The 17,149-nt window shown below is 46.8% G+C and overlaps 16 non-coding genes across 16 annotated transcripts; all 16 read right to left on the minus strand.

Annotated features, from left to right (window-relative positions):
- Positions 1 to 539: 539 nt before the first annotated feature.
- trnar-acg (transfer RNA arginine (anticodon ACG)) lies at positions 540 to 612 on the minus strand. The gene has a single exon. It is a non-coding gene; the product is annotated as a tRNA-Arg (tRNA).
- Positions 613 to 1,282: 670 nt separating this feature from the next.
- Positions 1,283 to 1,354, minus strand: trnae-uuc (transfer RNA glutamic acid (anticodon UUC)). The gene has a single exon. It is a non-coding gene; the product is annotated as a tRNA-Glu (tRNA).
- A 1,216-nt stretch (positions 1,355 to 2,570) lies between these two features.
- trnap-agg (transfer RNA proline (anticodon AGG)) lies at positions 2,571 to 2,643 on the minus strand. The gene has a single exon. It is a non-coding gene; the product is annotated as a tRNA-Pro (tRNA).
- Positions 2,644 to 3,022: 379 nt separating this feature from the next.
- Positions 3,023 to 3,110, minus strand: trnay-gua (transfer RNA tyrosine (anticodon GUA)). The gene is given in 2 exon segments: positions 3,023 to 3,058; positions 3,074 to 3,110. It is a non-coding gene; the product is annotated as a tRNA-Tyr (tRNA).
- Positions 3,111 to 5,045: 1,935 nt separating this feature from the next.
- Positions 5,046 to 5,133, minus strand: trnay-gua (transfer RNA tyrosine (anticodon GUA)). The gene is given in 2 exon segments: positions 5,046 to 5,081; positions 5,097 to 5,133. It is a non-coding gene; the product is annotated as a tRNA-Tyr (tRNA).
- Positions 5,134 to 5,257: 124 nt separating this feature from the next.
- Positions 5,258 to 5,329, minus strand: trnae-uuc (transfer RNA glutamic acid (anticodon UUC)). The gene has a single exon. It is a non-coding gene; the product is annotated as a tRNA-Glu (tRNA).
- A 1,636-nt stretch (positions 5,330 to 6,965) lies between these two features.
- trnay-gua (transfer RNA tyrosine (anticodon GUA)) lies at positions 6,966 to 7,053 on the minus strand. Its single transcript is given in 2 exon segments — positions 6,966 to 7,001; positions 7,017 to 7,053. It is a non-coding gene; the product is annotated as a tRNA-Tyr (tRNA).
- Positions 7,054 to 7,177: 124 nt separating this feature from the next.
- On the minus strand, positions 7,178 to 7,249 carry trnae-uuc (transfer RNA glutamic acid (anticodon UUC)). Its single transcript has one exon. It is a non-coding gene; the product is annotated as a tRNA-Glu (tRNA).
- Positions 7,250 to 8,473: 1,224 nt separating this feature from the next.
- trnar-acg (transfer RNA arginine (anticodon ACG)) lies at positions 8,474 to 8,546 on the minus strand. Its single transcript has one exon. It is a non-coding gene; the product is annotated as a tRNA-Arg (tRNA).
- Positions 8,547 to 9,216: 670 nt separating this feature from the next.
- trnae-uuc (transfer RNA glutamic acid (anticodon UUC)) lies at positions 9,217 to 9,288 on the minus strand. The gene has a single exon. It is a non-coding gene; the product is annotated as a tRNA-Glu (tRNA).
- Positions 9,289 to 10,925: 1,637 nt separating this feature from the next.
- On the minus strand, positions 10,926 to 11,013 carry trnay-gua (transfer RNA tyrosine (anticodon GUA)). Its single transcript is given in 2 exon segments — positions 10,926 to 10,961; positions 10,977 to 11,013. It is a non-coding gene; the product is annotated as a tRNA-Tyr (tRNA).
- A 203-nt stretch (positions 11,014 to 11,216) lies between these two features.
- Positions 11,217 to 11,288, minus strand: trnae-uuc (transfer RNA glutamic acid (anticodon UUC)). Its single transcript has one exon. It is a non-coding gene; the product is annotated as a tRNA-Glu (tRNA).
- Positions 11,289 to 12,743: 1,455 nt separating this feature from the next.
- Positions 12,744 to 12,815, minus strand: trnae-uuc (transfer RNA glutamic acid (anticodon UUC)). The gene has a single exon. It is a non-coding gene; the product is annotated as a tRNA-Glu (tRNA).
- A 1,668-nt stretch (positions 12,816 to 14,483) lies between these two features.
- trnay-gua (transfer RNA tyrosine (anticodon GUA)) lies at positions 14,484 to 14,571 on the minus strand. The gene is given in 2 exon segments: positions 14,484 to 14,519; positions 14,535 to 14,571. It is a non-coding gene; the product is annotated as a tRNA-Tyr (tRNA).
- Positions 14,572 to 14,774: 203 nt separating this feature from the next.
- trnae-uuc (transfer RNA glutamic acid (anticodon UUC)) lies at positions 14,775 to 14,846 on the minus strand. The gene has a single exon. It is a non-coding gene; the product is annotated as a tRNA-Glu (tRNA).
- A 1,653-nt stretch (positions 14,847 to 16,499) lies between these two features.
- Positions 16,500 to 16,587, minus strand: trnay-gua (transfer RNA tyrosine (anticodon GUA)). Its single transcript is given in 2 exon segments — positions 16,500 to 16,535; positions 16,551 to 16,587. It is a non-coding gene; the product is annotated as a tRNA-Tyr (tRNA).
- Between the last annotated feature and the right edge of the window lie 562 nt (positions 16,588 to 17,149).

The following is a 17,149-nucleotide window of genomic DNA, read 5'->3' on the forward strand; positions in this document are numbered from 1 at the left end:
GTCTTGTCCAGGTGAAAATACTTGTGTCATGCATCTGAAAACACACATGGCAACCGTTATCTAGAGGAAAAACTGCCCATCGTCGGTCTGTCAAGGTACAAAACTGACATGTTGTGAGGTTAATAATGAAAGTGAGACCAATTTTTAATCCGCAAAATTGCTGATTATTCGCTCGTTCAGTTTAATGCAGATTACAAATTATTCTCAATGTCCAGGTGGCAATTAGTGATAAGGCTTCAAAATGGCAAGCCTGTGACATCAAAACCACATGGCATTGCACCCTTCAAAGTAGTAAAGCGGTTAAAGAGTAGCGATGAAATTGTTCTTTCTAGAATCAACTGGCCCACCAGCCTGCATTTTGTGAGACGAATGGCAATACCAAAGCATGTCCGTGTCTCCCCTAGACATCGGAATGGGTGTGTAGAATGTGCCTTTTTTTGGAAAAAATAGAAGAATGCCTAGAGAGATGCCTTTTTATTTTGGACTTTGGAGAAAAAAAACACAACAACAAAATAAGCCGGAGAAAAACAAGCACAGAGCGAGCCAGCCAGGAGTCGAACCTAGAATCTTCTGATCCGTAGTCAGACGCGTTATCCATTGCGCCACTGGCCCACCATTAGTAAAGACCCCCGATTGTTACAGACTTGTTGGTTTTCGATGTGACGGTGGCAAGCATTGATGTCTGCTCATTCTCACCTTGTTATCAGGAGAACAGACTACCAGCCCTCCAGCCCACCAGCCCACCAGCCCACAAGCCCACGAGCCCTCCAGCCCTCCTGCCCACCAGCCCACGAGCCCTCCAGCCCACCATCCATCCCTGGTGGTCTAGTGGTTAGGATTCGGTGCTCTCACCGCCGCGGCCCGGGTTCGATTCCCGGTCAGGGAAAGCTCTTTTGCCTTCCAATTGTGGACTGCGAATTCAAGCTCTGCTGACAGCTGTGAGAAAGCCAGCTCCAAGCCAAAACATTGGTGGGAACATGAAAAAAACACCTCCTTCAAGCCGGAGTTGAACCAGCGACCTAAGGATGGCCAACACTCCAACCTACAGTCCCCCGCTCTACCAGCTGAGCTATCGAAGGGGCTAAGGGCTAGTCAGAACCTCGACATATCAGGGTTCTGTAGCTCTACTGCTGGCCAAAAAGTCACTTCTGGTGCAGGAAGATTTGCTGGATCAGAACCTCGACATATCAGGGTTCTGTAGCTCTACTGCTGGCCAAAAAGTCACTTCTGGTGCAGGAAGATTTGCTGGATTTTTGAGGAGGGAAGCAAAAAGGAGCATGCATTCCCATACCGGGAGTTGAACCCGGGCCGCCTGGGTGAAAACCAGGAATCCTAACCGCTAGACCATATGGGATCTGAACACTTTAAACTGGCCATGGGCTTCTGGCGCACTTTCCATACATGTGGTCAGCGTGGGCGCAGGACCTTGTAGTGGCCTGTTGCTTTAGTTCTGTGACTGTAACAATGTGATAATAATTTGGCAAAACAAGAATTATCCAAAAGGACGGTTTTCTGAATTATATAGTGTTGTATGCATTCAGGGAATCTGTTTTTTCACTCAACCCGGGGGTTCAGTGTATTTGGGCAGATTCCTGTGATTGCAGAATTGATTCCTCAAACTGGTAATTAAGCTCTTGTCCAAGTGAAAATACTCGTGTCATCCATTTGAAAACACACACGGCAACCTTTATCTAGAGGAAAAACTGGAGTCAACCCCTGGCTGCGTATGAGAAAACCAGGAATCCTAACTGCTAGACCATATGGGAACTGGCCAGCTTTAACTGGCCACAAGCTTGTGGGCCACTTTCCATAAATGTGGCCAGTGTGGGCGCAGGGTTTTGTAGTGGCCTGTTGCTTTTGGTGTGTGACTGTAACAATGTGATAATAATTTGGCAATACAAGAATCATCCGAAGGGACGGTTTACTGAAATATATAGTGTTGCATGCATTCAAGGGACATGTTTGTTGACTCACACATGGTTCAGTTTTTTGGCCAGAATCCTGTGATTGCTGAATTTATACCTCGAACTGGTAATTAAGGTCTTGTCCAGGTGAAAATACTTGTGTCATGCATCTGAAAACACACATGGCAACCGTTATCTAGAGGAAAAACTGCCTATCGTCGGTCTGTCAAGGTACAAAACTGACATGTTGTGAGGTTAATAATGAAAGTGAGACCAATTTTTAATATGCTGATTATTCGCTCGTTCAGTTTAATGCAGATTACAAATTATTCTCAATGTCCAGGTGGCAATTAGTGATAAGGCTTCAAAATGGCAAGCCTGTGACATCAAAACCACATGGCATTGCACCCTTCAAAGTAGTAAAGCGGTTACAGAGTAGCGATGAAATTGTTCTTTCTAGAATCAACTGGCCCACCAGCCTGCATTTTGTGAGACGAATGGCAATACCAAAGCATGTCCGTGTCTCCCCTAGACATCGGAATGGGTGTGCAGAATGTGCCTTTTTTTGGAAAAAATAGAAGAATGCCTAGAGAGTTGCCTTTTCTTTTGGACTTTGGAGAAAAAAAACACAACAACAAAATAAGCCGGAGAAAAACAAGCACAGAGCGAGCCAGCCAGGAGTCGAACCTAGAATCTTCTGATCCCTAGTCAGACGCGTTATCCATTGCGCCACTGGCCCACCATTAGTAAAGACCCCCGATTGTTACAGACTTGTTGGTTTTCGATGTGACGGTGGCAAGCATTGATGTCTGCTCATTCTCACCTTGTTATCAGGAGAACAGACTACCAGCCCTCCAGCCCACCAGCCCACCATCCCACAAGCCCACGAGCCCTCCAGCCCTCCTGCCCACCAGCCCACGAGCCCTCCAGCCCACCATCCATCCCTGGTGGTCTAGTGGTTAGGATTCGGTGCTCTCACCGCCGCGGCCCGGGTTCGATTCCCGGTCAGGGAAAGCTCTTTTGCCTTCCAATTGTGGACTGCGAATTCAAGCTCTGCTGACAGCTGTGAGAAAGCCAGCTCCAAGCCAAAACATTGGTGGGAACATGAAAAAAACACCTCCTTCGAGCCGGAGTTGAACCAGCGACCTAAGGATGGCCAACACTCCAACCTACAGTCCTCCGCTCTACCAGCTGAGCTATCGAAGGGGCTAAGGGCTAGTCAGAACCTCGACATATCAGGGTTCTGTAGCTCTACTGCTGGCCAAAAAGTCACTTCTGGTGCAGGAAGATTTGCTGGATCAGAACCTCGACATATCAGGGTTCTGTAGCTCTACTGCTGGCCAAAAAGTCACTTCTGGTGCAGGAAGATTTGCTGGATTTTTGAGGAGGGAAGCAAAAAGGAGCATGCATTCCCATACCGGGAGTTGAACCCGGACCGCCTGGGTGAAAACCAGGAATCCTAACCGCTAGACCATATGGGATTTGGACACTTTAAACTGGCCATGGGCTTCTGGCGCACTTTCCATACATATGGTCAGCGTGGGCGCAGGACCTTGTAGTGGCCTGTTGCTTTAGTTCTGTGACTGTAACAATGTGATAATAATTTGGCAAAACAAGAATTATGCAAAAGGACGGTTTTCTGAATTATATAGTGTTGTATGCATTCAGGGAATCTGTTTTTTCACTCAACCCGGGGGTTCAGTGTATTTGGGCAGATTCCTGTGATTGCAGAATTGATTCCTCAAACTGGTAATTAAGCTCTTGTCCAAGTGAAAATACTCGTGTCATCCATTTGAAAACACACACGGCAACCTTTATCTAGAGGAAAAACTGGAGTCAACCCCTGGCTGCGTACAAGAAAACCAGGAATCCTAACTGCTAGACCATATGGGAACTGGCCAGCTTTAACTGGCCACAAGCTTGTGGGCCACTTTCCATAAATGTGGCCAGTGTGGGCGCAGGGTTTTGTAGTGGCCTGTTGCTTTTGGTGTGTGACTGTAACAATGTGATAATAATTTGGCAATACAAGAATCATCCGAAGGGACGGTTTACTGAAATATATAGTGTTGCATGCATTCAAGGGACATGTTTGTTGACTCACACATGGTTCAGTTTTTTGGCCAGAATCCTGTGATTGCTGAATTTATACCTCGAACTGGTAATTAAGGTCTTGTCCAGGTGAAAATACTTGTGTCATGCATCTGAAAACACACATGGCAACCGTTATCTAGAGGAAAAACTGCCTATCGTCGGTCTGTCAAGGTACAAAACTGACATGTTGTGAGGTTAATAATGAAAGTGAGACCAATTTTTAATATGCTGATTATTCGCTCGTTCAGTTTAATGCAGATTACAAATTATTCTCAATGTCCAGGTGGCAATTAGTGATAAGGCTTCAAAATGGCAAGCCTGTGACATCAAAACCACATGGCATTGCACCCTTCAAAGTAGTAAAGCGGTTACAGAGTAGCGATGAAATTGTTTATTCTAGAATCAACTGGCCCACCAGCCTGCATTTTGTGAGACGAATGGCAATACCAAAGCATGTCCGTGTCTCCCCTAGACATCGGAATGGGTGTGCAGAATGTGCCTTTTTTTGGAAAAAATAGAAGAATGCCTAGAGAGTTGCCTTTTCTTTTGGACTTTTGAGAAAAAAAACACAACAACAAAATAAGCCGGAGAAAAACAAGCACAGAGCGAGCCAGCCAGGAGTCGAACCTAGAATCTTCTGATCCGTAGTCAGATGCGTTATCCATTGCGCCACTGACCCACCAAAAGTAAAGACCCCCGATTGTTACAGACTTGTTGGTTTTCGATGTGACGATGGCAAGCATTGATGTCTGCTCATTCTCACCTTGTTATCAGGAGAACAGACTACCAGCCCTCCAGCCCTCCAGCCCTCCAGCCCACCAGCCCACTAGCCCAGCAGCCCACCAGCCCAGCAGCCCACGAGCCCTCCAGCCCTCCCTGGTGGTCTAGTGGTTAGGATTCGGCGCTCTCACCGCCGCGGCCCGGGTTCGATTCCCGGTCAGGGAAAGTTCTTTTGCCTTCCAATTGTGGACTGCGAATTCAAGCTCTGCTGACAGCTGTGAGAAAGCCAGCTCCAAGCCAAAACATTGGTGGGAACATGAAAAAAACACCTCCTTCGAGCCGGAGTTGAACCAGCGACCTAAGGATGGCCAACACTCCAACCTACAGTCCTCCGCTCTACCAGCTGAGCTATCGAAGGGGCTAAGGGCTAGTCAGAACCTCGACATATCAGGGTTCTGTAGCTCTACTGCTGGCCAAAAAGTCACTTCTGGTGCAGGAAGATTTGCTGGATTTTTGAGGAGGGAAGCAAAAAGGAGCATGCATTCCCATACCGGGAGTTGAACCCGGGCCGCCTGGGTGAAAACCAGGAATCCTAACCGCTAGACCATATGGGATCTGAACACTTTAAACTGGCCATGGGCTTCTGGCGCACTTTCCATACATGTGGTCAGCGTGGGCGCAGGACCTTGTAGTGGCCTGTTGCTTTAGTTCTGTGACTGTAACAATGTGATAATAATTTGGCAAAACAAGAATTATCCAAAAGGACGGTTTTCTGAATTATATAGTGTTGTATGCATTCAGGGAATCTGTTTTTTCACTCAACCCGGGGGTTCAGTGTATTTGGGCAGATTCCTGTGATTGCAGAATTGATTCCTCAAACTGGTAATTAAGCTCTTGTCCAAGTGAAAATACTCGTGTCATCCATTTGAAAACACACACGGCAACCTTTATCTAGAGGAAAAACTGGAGTCAACCCCTGGCTGCGTATGAGAAAACCAGGAATCCTAACTGCTAGACCATATGGGAACTGGCCAGCTTTAACTGGCCACAAGCTTGTGGGCCACTTTCCATAAATGTGGCCAGTGTGGGCGCAGGGTTTTGTAGTGGCCTGTTGCTTTTGGTGTGTGACTGTAACAATGTGATAATAATTTGGCAATACAAGAATCATCCGAAGGGACGGTTTACTGAAATATATAGTGTTGCATGCATTCAAGGGACATGTTTGTTGACTCACACATGGTTCAGTTTTTTGGCCAGAATCCTGTGATTGCTGAATTTATACCTCGAACTGGTAATTAAGGTCTTGTCCAGGTGAAAATACTTGTGTCATGCATCTGAAAACACACATGGCAACCGTTATCTAGAGGAAAAACTGCCTATCGTCGGTCTGTCAAGGTACAAAACTGACATGTTGTGAGGTTAATAATGAAAGTGAGACCAATTTTTAATATGCTGATTATTCGCTCGTTCAGTTTAATGCAGATTACAAATTATTCTCAATGTCCAGGTGGCAATTAGTGATAAGGCTTCAAAATGGCAAGCCTGTGACATCAAAACCACATGGCATTGCACCCTTCAAAGTAGTAAAGCGGTTACAGAGTAGCGATGAAATTGTTCTTTCTAGAATCAACTGGCCCACCAGCCTGCATTTTGTGAGACGAATGGCAATACCAAAGCATGTCCGTGTCTCCCCTAGACATCGGAATGGGTGTGCAGAATGTGCCTTTTTTTGGAAAAAATAGAAGAATGCCTAGAGAGTTGCCAATTCTTTTGGACTTTGGAGAAAAAAAACACAACAACAAAATAAGCCGGAGAAAAACAAGCACAGAGCGAGCCAGCCAGGAGTCGAACCTAGAATCTTCTGATCCTTAGTCAGACGCGTTATCCATTGCGCCACTGGCCCACCATTAGTAAAGACCCCCGATTGTTACAGACTTGTTGGTTTTCGATGTGACGGTGGCAAGCATTGATGTCTGCTCATTCTCACCTTGTTATCAGGAGAACAGACTACCAGCCCACCATCCCACAAGCCCACGAGCCCACCAGCCCACGAGCCCTCCAGCCCACCATCCATCCCTGGTGGTCTAGTGGTTAGGATTCGGCGCTCTCACCGCCGCGGCCCGGGTTCGATTCCCGGTCAGGGAAAGCTCTTTTGCCTTCCAATTGTGGACTGCGAATTCAAGCTCTGCTGACAGCTGTGAGAAAGCCAGCTCCAAGCCAAAACATTGGTGGGAACATGAAAAAAACACCTCCTTCGAGCCGGAGTTGAACCAGCGACCTAAGGATGGCCAACACTCCAACCTACAGTCCTCCGCTCTACCAGCTGAGCTATCGAAGGGGCTAAGGGCTAGTCAGAACCTCGACATATCAGGGTTCTGTAGCTCTACTGCTGGCCAAAAAGTCACTTCTGGTGCAGGAAGATTTGCTGGATTTTTGAGGAGGGAAGCAAAAAGGAGCATGCATTCCCATACCGGGAGTTGAACCCGGGCCGCCTGGGTGAAAACCAGGAATCCTAACCGCTAGACCATATGGGATCTGGACACTTTAAACTGGCCATGGGCTTCTGGCGCACTTTCCATACATGTGGTCAGCGTGGGCGCAGGACCTTGTAGTGGCCTGTTGCTTTAGTTCTGTGACTGTAACAATGTGATAATAATTTGGCAAAACAAGAATTATCCAAAAGGACGGTTTTCTGAATTATATAGTGTTGTATGCATTCAGGGAATCTGTTTTTTCACTCAACCCGGGGGTTCAGTGTATTTGGGCAGATTCCTGTGATTGCAGAATTGATTCCTCAAACTGGTAATTAAGCTCTTGTCCAAGTGAAAATACTTGTGTCATGCATCTGAAAACACACACGGCAACCTTTATCTAGAGGAAAAACTGGAGTCAACCCCTGGCTGCGTACGAGAAAACCAGGAATCCTAACTGCTAGACCATATGGGAACTGGCCAGCTTTAACTGGCCACAAGCTTGTGGGCCACTTTCCATAAATGTGGCCAGTGTGGGCGCAGGGTTTTGTAGTGGCCTGTTGCTTTTGGTGTGTGACTGTAACAATGTGATAATAATTTGGCAATACAAGAATCATCCGAAGGGACGGTTTACTGAAATATATAGTGTTGCATGCATTCAAGGGACATGTTTGTTGACTCACACATGGTTCAGTTTTTTGGCCAGAATCCTGTGATTGCTGAATTTATACCTCGAACTGGTAATTAAGGTCTTGTCCAGGTGAAAATACTTGTGTCATGCATCTGAAAACACACATGGCAACCGTTATCTAGAGGAAAAACTGCCCATCGTCGGTCTGTCAAGGTACAAAACTGACATGTTGTGAGGTTAATTATGAAAGTGAGACCAATTTTTAATCCGCAAAATTGCTGATTATTCGCTCGTTCAGTTTAATGCAGATTACAAATTATTCTCAATGTCCAGGTGGCAATTAGTGATAAGGCTTCAAAATGGCAAGCCTGTGACATCAAAACCACATGGCATTGCACCCTTCAAAGTAGTAAAGCGGTTAAAGAGTAGCGATGAAATTGTTCTTTCTAGAATCAACTGGCCCACCAGCCTGCATTTTGTGAGACGAATGGCAATACCAAAGCATGTCCGTGTCTCCCCTAGACATCGGAATGGGTGTGTAGAATGTGCCTTTTTTTGGAAAAAATAGAAGAATGCCTAGAGAGATGCCTTTTCTTTTGGACTTTGGAGAAAAAAAACACAACAACAAAATAAGCCGGAGAAAAACAAGCACAGAGCGAGCCAGCCAGGAGTCGAACCTAGAATCTTCTGATCCGTAGTCAGACGCGTTATCCATTGCGCCACTGGCCCACCATTAGTAAAGACCCCCGATTGTTACAGACTTGTTGGTTTTCGATGTGACGGTGGCAAGCATTGATGTCTGCTCATTCTCACCTTGTTATCAGGAGAACAGACTACCAGCCCTCCAGCCCACCAGCCCACCAGCCCACAAGCCCACGAGCCCTCCAGCCCTCCTGCCCACCAGCCCACGAGCCCTCCAGCCCACCATCCATCCCTGGTGGTCTAGTGGTTAGGATTCGGTGCTCTCACCGCCGCGGCCCGGGTTCGATTCCCGGTCAGGGAAAGCTCTTTTGCCTTCCAATTGTGGACTGCGAATTCAAGCTCTGCTGACAGCTGTGAGAAAGCCAGCTCCAAGCCAAAACATTGGTGGGAACATGAAAAAAACACCTCCTTCAAGCCGGAGTTGAACCAGCGACCTAAGGATGGCCAACACTCCAACCTACAGTCCCCCGCTCTACCAGCTGAGCTATCGAAGGGGCTAAGGGCTAGTCAGAACCTCGACATATCAGGGTTCTGTAGCTCTACTGCTGGCCAAAAAGTCACTTCTGGTGCAGGAAGATTTGCTGGATCAGAACCTCGACATATCAGGGTTCTGTAGCTCTACTGCTGGCCAAAAAGTCACTTCTGGTGCAGGAAGATTTGCTGGATTTTTGAGGAGGGAAGCAAAAAGGAGCATGCATTCCCATACCGGGAGTTGAACCCGGGCCGCCTGGGTGAAAACCAGGAATCCTAACCGCTAGACCATATGGGATCTGAACACTTTAAACTGGCCATGGGCTTCTGGCGCACTTTCCATACATGTGGTCAGCGTGGGCGCAGGACCTTGTAGTGGCCTGTTGCTTTAGTTCTGTGACTGTAACAATGTGATAATAATTTGGCAAAACAAGAATTATCCAAAAGGACGGTTTTCTGAATTATATAGTGTTGTATGCATTCAGGGAATCTGTTTTTTCACTCAACCCGGGGGTTCAGTGTATTTGGGCAGATTCCTGTGATTGCAGAATTGATTCCTCAAACTGGTAATTAAGCTCTTGTCCAAGTGAAAATACTCGTGTCATCCATTTGAAAACACACACGGCAACCTTTATCTAGAGGAAAAACTGGAGTCAACCCCTGGCTGCGTATGAGAAAACCAGGAATCCTAACTGCTAGACCATATGGGAACTGGCCAGCTTTAACTGGCCACAAGCTTGTGGGCCACTTTCCATAAATGTGGCCAGTGTGGGCGCAGGGTTTTGTAGTGGCCTGTTGCTTTTGGTGTGTGACTGTAACAATGTGATAATAATTTGGCAATACAAGAATCATCCGAAGGGACGGTTTACTGAAATATATAGTGTTGCATGCATTCAAGGGACATGTTTGTTGACTCACACATGGTTCAGTTTATTGGCCAGAATCCTGTGATTGCTGAATTTATACCTCGAACTGGTAATTAAGGTCTTGTCCAGGTGAAAATACTTGTGTCATGCATCTGAAAACACACATGGCAACCGTTATCTAGAGGAAAAACTGCCTATCGTCGGTCTGTCAAGGTACAAAACTGACATGTTGTGAGGTTAATAATGGAAGTGAGACCAATTTTTAATATGCTGATTATTCGCTCGTTCAGTTTAATGCAGATTACAAATTATTCTCAATGTCCAGGTGGCAATTAGTGATAAGGCTTCAAAATGGCAAGCCTGTGACATCAAAACCACATGGCATTGCACCCTTCAAAGTAGTAAAGCGGTTACAGAGTAGCGATGAAATTGTTCATTCTAGAATCAACTGGCCCACCAGCCTGCATTTTGTGAGACGAATGGCAATACCAAAGCATGTCCGTGTCTCCCCTAGACATCGGAATGGGTGTGCAGAATGTGCCTTTTTTTGGAAAAAATAGAAGAATGCCTAGAGAGTTGCCTTTTCTTTTGGACTTTGGAGAAAAAAAAACACAACAACAAAATAAGCCGGAGAAAAACAAGCACAGAGCGAGCCAGCCAGGAGTCGAACCTAGAATCTTCTGATCCGTAGTCAGACGTGTTATCCATTGCGCCACTGGCCCACCAAAAGTAAAGACCCCCGATTGTTACAGACTTGTTGGTTTTCGATGTGACGGTGGCAAGCATTGATGTCTGCTCATTCTCACCTTGTTATCAGGAGAACAGACTACCAGCCCTCCAGCCCTCCAGCCCACCAGCCCAGCAGCCCACGAGCCCTCCAGCCCACCATCCCTCCCTGGTGGTCTAGTGGTTAGGATTCGGCGCTCTCACCGCCGCGGCCCGGGTTCGATTCCCGGTCAGGGAAAGCTCTTTTGCCTTCCAATTGTGGACTGCGAATTCAAGCTCTGCTGACAGCTGTGAGAAAGCCAGCTCCAAGCCAAAACATTGGTGGGAACATGAAAAAAACACCTCCTTCGAGCCGGAGTTGAACCAGCGACCTAAGGATGGCCAACACTCCAACCTACAGTCCTCCGCTCTACCAGCTGAGCTATCGAAGGGGCTAAGGGCTAGTCAGAACCTCGACATATCAGGGTTCTGTAGCTCTACTGCTGGCCAAAAAGTCACTTCTGGTGCAGGAAGATTTGCTGGATCAGAACCTCGACATATCAGGGTTCTGTAGCTCTACTGCTGGCCAAAAAGTCACTTCTGGTGCAGGAAGATTTGCTGGATTTTTGAGGAGGGAAGCAAAAAGGAGCATGCATTCCCATACCGGGAGTTGAACCCGGGCCGCCTGGGTGAAAACCAGGAATCCTAACCGCTAGACCATATGGGATTTGGACACTTTAAACTGGCCATGGGCTTCTGGCGCACTTTCCATACATGTGGTCAGCGTGGGCGCAGGACCTTGTAGTGGCCTGGTGCTTTAGTTCTGTGACTGTAACAATGTGATAATAATTTGGCAAAACAAGAATTATGCAAAAGGACGGTTTTCTGAATTATATAGTGTTGTATGCATTCAGGGAATCTGTTTTTTCACTCAACCCGGGGGTTCAGTGTATTTGGGCAGATTCCTGTGATTGCAGAATTGATTCCTAAAACTGGTAATTAAGCTCTTGTCCAAGTGAAAATACTCGTGTCATCCATTTGAAAACACACATGGCAACCGTTATCTAGAGGAAAAACTGCCTATCGTCGGTCTGTCAAGGTACAAAACTGACATTTTGTGAGGTTAATAATGAAAGTGAGACCAATTTTTAATATGCTGATTATTCGCTCGTTCAGTTTAATGCAGATTACAAATTATTCTCAATGTCCAGGTGGCAATTAGTGATAAGGCTTCAAAATGGCAAGCCTGTGACATCAAAACCACATGGCATTGCACCCTTCAAAGTAGTAAAGCGGTTACAGAGTAGCGATGAAATTGTTCATTCTAGAATCAACTGGCCCACCAGCCAGCATTTTGTGAGATGAATGGCAATACCAAAGCATGTCCGTGTCTCCCCTAGACATCGGAATGGTTGTGCAGAATGTGCCTTATTTTGGAAAAAATAGAAGAATGCCTAGAGAGTTGCCTTTTCTTTTGGACTTTGTAGAAAAAAAACACAACAACAAAATAAGCCGGAGAAAAACAAGCACAGAGCAAGCCAGCCAGGAGTCGAACCTAGAATCTTCTGATCCGTAGTCAGACGCGTTATCCATTGCGCCACTGGCCCACCATTAGTAAAGACCCCCGATTGTTACAGACTTGTTGGTTTTCGATGTGACGATGGCAAGCATTGATGTCTGCTCATTCTCACCTTGTTATCAGGAGAACAGACTACCAGCCCTCCAGCCCACCAGCCCACCAGCCCACGAGCCCTCCAGCCCTCCTGCCCACCAGCCCACGAGCCCTCCAGCCCTCCCTGGTGGTCTAGTGGTTAGGATTCGGCGCTCTCACCGCCGCGGCCCGGGTTCGATTCCCGGTCAGGGAAAGCTCTTTTGCCTTCCAATTGTGGACTGCGAATTCAAGCTCTGCTGACAGCTGTGAGAAAGCCAGCTCCAAGCCAAAACATTGGTGGGAACATGAAAAAAACACCTCCTTCGAGCCGGAGTTGAACCAGCGACCTAAGGATGGCCAACACTCCAACCTACAGTTCTCCGCTCTACCAGCTGAGCTATCGAAGGGGCTAAGGGCTAGTCAGAACCTCGACATATCAGGGTTCTGTAGCTCTACTGCTGGCCAAAAAGTCACTTCTGGTGCAGGAAGATTTGCTGGATTTTTGAGGAGGGAAGCAAAAAGGAGCATGCATTCCCATACCGGGAGTTGAACCCGGGCCGCCTGGGTGAAAACCAGGAATCCTAACCGCTAGACCATATGGGATCTGAACACTTTAAACTGGCCATGGGCTTCTGGCGCACTTTCCATACATGTGGTCAGCGTGGGCGCAGGACCTTGTAGTGGCCTGTTGCTTTAGTTCTGTGACTGTAACAATGTGATAATAATTTGGCAAAACAAGAATTATCCAAAAGGACGGTTTTCTGAATTATATAGTGTTGTATGCATTCAGGGAATCTGTTTTTTCACTCAACCCGGGGGTTCAGTGTATTTGGGCAGATTCCTGTGATTGCAGAATTGATTCCTCAAACTGGTAATTAAGCTCTTGTCCAAGTGAAAATACTTGTGTCATCCATTTGAAAACACACACGGCAACCTTTATCTAGAGGAAAAACTGGAGTCAACCCCTGGCTGCGTACAAGAAAACCAGGAATCCTAACTGCTAGACCATATGGGAACTGGCCAGCTTTAACTGGCCACAAGCTTGTGGGCCACTTTCCATAAATGTGGCCAGTGTGGGCGCAGGGTTTTGTAGTGGCCTGTTGCTTTTGGTGTGTGACTGTAACAATGTGATAATAATTTGGCAATACAAGAATCATCCGAAGGGACGGTTTACTGAAATATATAGTGTTGCATGCATTCAAGGGACATGTTTGTTGACTCACACAAGGTTCAGTTTTTTGGCCAGAATCCTGTGATTGCTGAATTTATACCTCGAACTGGTAATTAAGGTCTTGTCCAGGTGAAAATACTTGTGTCATGCATCTGAAAACACACATGGCAACCGTTATCTAGAGGAAAAACAGCCTATCGTCGGTCTGTCAAGGTACAAAACTGACATGTTGTGAGTTTAATAATGAAAGTGAGACCAATTTTTAATATGCTGATTATTCGCTCGTTCAGTTTAATGCAGATTACAAATTATTCTCAATGTCCAGGTGGCAATTAGTGATAAGGCTTCAAAATGGCAAGCCTGTGACATCAAAACCACATGGCATTGCACCCTTCAAAGTAGTAAAGCGGTTACAGAGTAGCGATGAAATTGTTCTTTCTAGAATCAACTGGCCCACCAGCCTGCATTTTGTGAGACGAATGGCAATACCAAAGCATGTCCGTGTCTCCCCTAGACATCGGAATGGGTGTGCAGAATGTGCCTTTTTTTGGAAAAAATAGAAGAATGCCTAGAGAGTTGCCTTTTCTTTTGGACTTTGGAGAAAAAAAACACAACAACAAAATAAGCCGGAGAAAAACAAGCACAGAGCGAGCCAGCCAGGAGTCAAACCTAGAATCTTCTGATCCGTAGTCAGACGCGTTATCCATTGCGCCACTGGCCCACCATTAGTAAAGACCCCCGATTGTTACAGACTTGTTGGTTTTCGATGTGACGGTGGCAAGCATTGATGTCTGCTCATTCTCACCTTGTTATCAGGAGAACAGACTACCAGCCCTCCAGCCCACCAGCCCACCAGCCCACAAGCCCACGAGCACTCCAGCCCTCCTGCCCACCAGCCCACGAGCCCTCCAGCCCACCATCCATCCCTGGTGGTCTAGTGGTTAGGATTCGGCGCTCTCACCGCCGCGGCCCGGGTTCGATTCCCGGTCAGGGAAAGCTCTTTTGCCTTCCAATTGTGGACTGCGAATTCAAGCTCTGCTGACAGCTGTGAGAAAGCCAGCTCCAAGCCAAAACATTGGTGGGAACATGAAAAAAACACCTCCTTCGAGCCGGAGTTGAACCAGCGACCTAAGGATGGCCAACACTCCAACCTACAGTCCTCCGCTCTACCAGCTGAGCTATCGAAGGGGCTAAGGGCTAGTCAGAACCTCGACATATCAGGGTTCTGTAGCTCTACTGCTGGCCAAAAAGTCACTTCTGGTGCAGGAAGATTTGCTGGATCAGAACCTCGACATATCAGGGTTCTGTAGCTCTACTGCTGGCCAAAAAGTCACTTCTGGTGCAGGAAGATTTGCTGGATTTTTGAGGAGGGAAGCAAAAAGGAGCATGCATTCCCATACCGGGAGTTGAACCCGGGCCGCCTGGGTGAAAACCAGGAATCCTAACCGCTAGACCATATGGGATTTGGACACTTTAAACTGGCCATGGGCTTCTGGCGCACTTTCCATACATGTGGTCAGCGTGGGCGCAGGACCTTGTAGTGGCCTGTTGCTTTAGTTCTGTGACTGTAACAATGTGATAATAATTTGGCAAAACAAGAATTATCCAAAAGGACGGTTTTCTGAATTATATAGTGTTGTATGCATTCAGGGAATCTGTTTTTTCACTCAACCCGGGGGTTCAGTGTATTTGGGCAGATTCCTGTGATTGCAGAATTGATTCCTCAAACTGGTAATTAAGCTCTTGTCCAAGTGAAAATACTCGTGTCATCCATTTGAAAACACACACGGCAACCTTTATCTAGAGGAAAAACTGGAGTCAACCCCTGGCTGCGTACGAGAAAACCAGGAATCCTAACTGCTAGACCATATGGGAACTGGCCAGCTTTAACTGGCCACAAGCTTGTGGGCCACTTTCCATAAATGTGGCCAGTGTGGGCGCAGGGTTTTGTAGTGGCCTGTTGCTTTTGGTGTGTGACTGTAACAATGTGATAATAATTTGGCAATACAAGAATCATCCGAAGGGACGGTTTACTGAAATATATAGTGTTGCATGCATTCAAGGGACATGTTTGTTGACTCACACATGGTTCAGTTTTTTGGCCAGAATCCTGTGATTGCTGAATTTATACCTCGAACTGGTAATTAAGGTCTTGTCCAGGTGAAAATACTTGTGTCATGCATCTGAAAACACACATGGCAACCGTTATCTAGAGGAAAAACTGCCTATCATCGGTCTGTCAAGGTACAAAACTGACATGTTGTGAGGTTAATAATGAAAGTGAGACCAATTTTTAATATGCTGATTATTCGCTCGTTCAGTTTAATGCAGATTACAAATTATTCTCAATGTCCAGGTGGCAATTAGTGATAAGGCTTCAAAATGGCAAGCCTGTGACATCAAAACCACATGGCATTGCACCCTTCAAAGTAGTAAAGCGGTTACAGAGTAGCGATGAAATTGTTCATTCTAGAATCAACTGGCCCACCAGCCTGCATTTTGTGAGACGAATGGCAATACCAAAGCATGTCCGTGTCTCCCCTAGACATCGGAATGGGTGTGCAGAATGTGCCTTTTTTTGGAAAAAATAGAAGAATGCCTAGAGAGTTGCCTTTTCTTTTGGACTTTGGAGAAAAAAAAACACAACAACAAAATAAGCCGGAGAAAAACAAGCACAGAGCGAGCCAGCCAGGAGTCGAACCTAGAATCTTCTGATCCGTAGTCAGATGCGTTATCCATTGCGAAACTGGCCCACCAAAAGTAAAGGCCCCCGATTGTTACAGACTTGTTGGTTTTCGATGTGACGGTGGCAAGCATTGATGTCTGCTCATTCTCACCTTGTTATCAGGAGAACAGACTACCAGCCCTCCAGCCCTCCAGCCCTCCAGCCCTCCAGCCCACCAGCCCAGCAGCCCACGAGCCCTCCAGCCCACCATCCCTCCCTGGTGGTCTAGTGGTTAGGATTCGGCGCTCTCACCGCCGCGGCCCGGGTTCGATTCCCGGTCAGGGAAAGCTCTTTTGCCTTCCAATTGTGGACTGCGAATTCAAGCTCTGCTGACAGCTGTGAGAAAGCCAGCTCCAAGCCAAAACATTGGTGGGAACATGAAAAAAACACCTCCTTCGAGCCGGAGTTGAACCAGCGACCTAAGGATGGCCAACACTCCAACCTACAGTCCTCCGCTCTACCAGCTGAGCTATCGAAGGGGCTAAGGGCTAGTCAGAACCTCGACCTATCAGGGTTCTGTAGCTCTACTGCTGGCCAAAAAGTCACTTCTGGTGCAGGAAGATTTGCTGGATTTTTGAGGAGGGAAGCAAAAAGGAGCATGCATTCCCATACCGGGAGTTGAACCCGGGCCGCCTGGGTGAAAACCAGGAATCCTAACCGCTAGACCGTATGGGCTTTGGACACTTTAAACTGGCCATGGGCTTCTGGCGCACTTTCCATACATGTGGTCAGCGTGGGCGCAGGACCTTGTAGTGGCCTGTTGCTTTAGTTCTGTGACTGTAACAATGTGATAATAATTTGGCAAAACAAGAATTATCCAAAAGGACGGTTTTCTGAATTATATAGTGTTGTATGCATTCAGGGAATCTGTTTTTTCACTCAACCCGGGGGTTCAGTGTATTTGGGCAGATTGCTGTGATTGCAGAATTGATTCCTCAAACTGGTAATTAAGCTCTTGTCCAAGTGAAAATACTCGTGTCATCCATTTGAAAACACACACGGCAACCTTTATCTAGAGGAAAAACTGGAGTCAACCCCTGG

The sequence above is a fragment of the Carassius gibelio genome, chromosome A11 (assembly GCF_023724105.1).
Source record: "Carassius gibelio isolate Cgi1373 ecotype wild population from Czech Republic chromosome A11, carGib1.2-hapl.c, whole genome shotgun sequence".
NCBI lineage: Eukaryota > Metazoa > Chordata > Actinopteri > Cypriniformes > Cyprinidae > Carassius > Carassius gibelio.